Source organism: Mus caroli, chromosome 8 (genome assembly GCF_900094665.2).
Source record: "Mus caroli chromosome 8, CAROLI_EIJ_v1.1, whole genome shotgun sequence".
Lineage (NCBI taxonomy): Eukaryota > Metazoa > Chordata > Mammalia > Rodentia > Muridae > Mus > Mus caroli.
In genome coordinates this window covers 26,635,067-26,638,659 of record NC_034577.1, presented here as the reverse complement: position 1 = coordinate 26,638,659, position 3,593 = coordinate 26,635,067, and the positions used below count along the sequence as shown (strand labels likewise).

Here is a 3,593-nt window from a genome sequence, read left to right as displayed (position 1 = left end):
GAGAGGGAGAGGGAGAGGGAGAGGGAGAGAGAGAGAGATTGGTATATACCCAAAACACAATATGCTAACACTTCTAATTAAAGTTAATTAAAGGTATCAGATAGATGCAATGAACATCTAATGAAAACCTGCTTGTACATTTAACTAGATTTAAAAACCAAAGGGGAAAAAAAGAATTAGAAAAACTCTTATAGATGATAACCAATTCAGGAAATATTTTGCTACTTCCTAACCTTGTATAACTGTAACTTACCAGGAAGAAAGTAGCATGACTCATGCGTTACCACACTGGGGCTCCGTCCTTCTTGTATAACTCTATTGCATTTTAAAATCGGTACTTATTCCAGATTGCAGAGACTTATAATGGACTTGGAACAGTCAAGAACAGGTTCTGTACAGAGGACTGAGTGAGTCTCCTCAAAATGTAGACAAAACCACACCCAGCTAAAGGAGATCTAGGTCTTCAGCCAAGCCATGAATCAGGGACTAAGTAAGTGAAGAAGATCTGAGTTTTGAGATGAGTGCTTTTCCTGTTATCTAACATCTGAAATATTCTAATATAAGATTCAGAGTCAGACAATAGCAACACCAGCATTTTTGTTTTATCCAAGAAAACAGTTGCGTTATTAATTATTTAACTCCTACATCCATTCATCAAGATTCTTAGGAAGCTAAGGAGATTTTGAGCTAGCTGGAATGGCCCTGTCACTTGAATTTTTCATGCTGTGGGTGATTAGTTCTCACAACAAAACCTACATCAATGAAACAGGAGGTACTTGAGTCAGGAAGACATGACTGGAGAGCTGCCTTTGCTGTCCTTCTTCAACCCTGGAAATCATTTATTTTCTCTGGGTTTAATTTTTCATACATTTGATGAATGTAAACCCCTCCCCTGTAGCCTTGCAGTGAAGAATAAATGAAGACCATTTATCCAATGTCTGATTCAGGCTCTCACACATATTGATTGCACAATAAGTTATCTTTATTCCTCTGTGAAATTAAGTTTTTGCTCCTTGACCTTTGTGTCTTGAAATGATCTTTCAGCATCCAGATTAGGCTTTATAATGTTAGCATTTTAGATCTTCTTTATTTTTTTATTGTCTGAGAGAAATAATCGGATTAGGAGTGTACAACTCTTAGGTTTTAAAAACTCACTAAAGCAAATACTTATGGAGGCCAAATTCCAGTGGAAAGTCTTGACAAAATGGCATTGAATCACTTAACTATTGTCCTAAAGGAGCTTTCTTTACCTTTGTCTCATTGTTTTTTTCTTTTGTGTAAAATCACCAGACAAAATCAGTTTAGAGGTTCAGAATCTCAAAAGGATATCTGACTAGTTCTTAGACTGAACTTAATGGGTCACGGAAATAGTAGAAAACATGCTGATGTAAAATAATTTCAACATAACTAATGAATGCAAGCCTTTTAAAATGTTGAGACTATCCTGCTGGCCCCACTTGACACTTTTTTTTTATTTTAAGAAAAACTAGGTTCTAGATGGGCAGCTGTCATTAAGGGATGTAAGCACTGAATTTTATGAGAGCCAACTGTGAGTGTGATGAAAGGATGACATGATTTTCTTTGCTTTGGGAAGATATGGGAACACATCTGCAACAGAAGGGCTGTAAACTCTCCAACTAAAACTATCCAATGGGAGATGAAATGTAAGTAATATTGGAAATGACAATGGTGTTCCAGATTCTGGGGGATTATAATGCACAGTGTATTCATTAGCTTATGTGTTGCTGTGACAAAGTACCTGGAAGAAAGGACAGTGAATGAGGAAGGATTTATTTTTAGTTTATGGGTACAGCAGATTTCAGAGGCGTGGCATCGTGAGCAATTCACTTCGTGGAAGCAGGATCTCTTCATAGCACAGTGAACCCGAGAGCCAGGTAAGAATGAGGCATCAACTATAAACCCCAGAGGTCTGATGACCTAGTTGCATTTGTTTGATCCTATCTTTCAAGGATCCCAGAACATCACAAAACCTTGCGAAGACAACTGGTACCCAAATATAGGCTGGAGAGACTCTTCAGATAGAAACCATCACAGGGTGGAGGGAAGATCTATCTCACTGTCGACTTTTAACACATATGTGATGGTGGTTTAATCTCAGGTTATCCTCTGTGAGGTCAGGCTCCTTCCTGATTCTCATAGAAGCCTCAGTATGCATGATTTCTCTGATACATGAAGAAAAGTATGTAACTAGGAGAGGCTATACTACAAGCACATTTGCAAAGGAGGACCCTTTTCTTCTAAGCCATTTCTACAGGAGTCTGGATTTTAGCCAACGTTGGCTCTTCCCATCAAGCCTGAGAGCTTATTTCTTTCTATAATTCTGAGTCATGTTAGAGTACAAATTAATTAAGTTTATTTTCCCAAATCTTGCTTCTCTTGAGGACATTCCTTTGATTTTGATTTCCAGTAGGGAGCTTATTTTAGAAGTTCATTGTCAAAGAAGTGTCAAACACCCAGAGCTCAGGGTACTAATTTCAAACTCAGTTGATGATATTAGCCTTTCAAAGTAAAGAACTCATCCCTCAATATCAAGGACTCTCTCTTTCCTTCCTATCTCCAGACAAGGAACATGACTCAAACCCTACTGTCCCATGTCCATAACATTCTTATTACGAATATACAGTAGCTACAAGATTGAGTAAACATCAGAGAGGGGTTGCAAGTTCACCAGGCAGTTAAATGTAATATTTTTTTATTCTTCATTTATCTTTTTTTTTTAACCAGGCCTATTTTGGTTTAGTAAATACCTAGTGATGTGCATTTAAGTAAAATTTTAAGAAGTAAGAAGACCGTATTTGTGTACTTCTGTGTGTGTGTGTGTGTGTGTGTGTGTGTGTGTGTGTAAAACAACAAAGAGAAAGTTCATGGATTGGAAAAAAAGGTCAAAGAGATCAAAGTGGGGTACATGGAATGTATTGTTCCACAAGACCAATTGTTGTTATGGACTCTGTTACAGTTCTAATAAAAAAGCAAGACTTAAGATGATTTGTGTTAAGTTTATTTGTGATAAGTGCAGGTTTATATTAAAAGTAACTTATTTTAATTACAAAAGGAGTCTAGTGTACATAAATTGGTTGAGGCATGCAGAATTCCCAGAGGAAACCTCTGTAAATCAATGCCTATAAGACAGACACTACTGTCTTATTATTCCTTTTTTGAGGGGTTCAGAAATTTGGAACAGAATCAGACTTCATAAAGAAGGAATGAACTACTGAATTCTCACATATAATCTTGAAATCATGCATCTTTTACATGATTCTAATGATTTAAGTCACTTTTCATAACCAGGAAGCTTTCCCTTTTTAAAAAAAAATTATTAGGTATTTTCCTCAATTACGTTTCCAATACTATCCCAAAAGTCCCCCATATCCTCCCCCAACTCCCCTAACCACCCACTCCCACTTCTTGGCCCTGGCTTTCTCCTGTACTGAGGCATATAAAGTTTGCACGACCAATGGGCCTCTCTTTCCACTAGGCCGACTAGGAAGATATAAGATACAATTTGCGAAACACATGAAACTCAAGAAGAACGAAGACCAAACTGTGGACACTTTGCCCCTTCTTAGAATTGG

At 37.3% G+C, this 3,593-nt stretch overlaps 1 long non-coding RNA gene across 2 annotated transcripts in view; it reads left to right on the top strand.

Moving 5' to 3' along the window:
- Positions 1–1,659, top strand: part of LOC115031749 — a 78,292-nt gene extending 76,633 nt beyond the window's left edge. For both annotated transcript variants that reach the window (XR_003837411.1, XR_003837410.1), the window contains 2 exons: positions 348–490; positions 1,482–1,659. This is a non-coding gene — a long non-coding RNA (uncharacterized LOC115031749). The remainder of the gene's footprint in view (positions 1–347; positions 491–1,481) is intronic.
- The last annotated feature ends 1,934 nt before the right edge of the window (positions 1,660–3,593 follow it).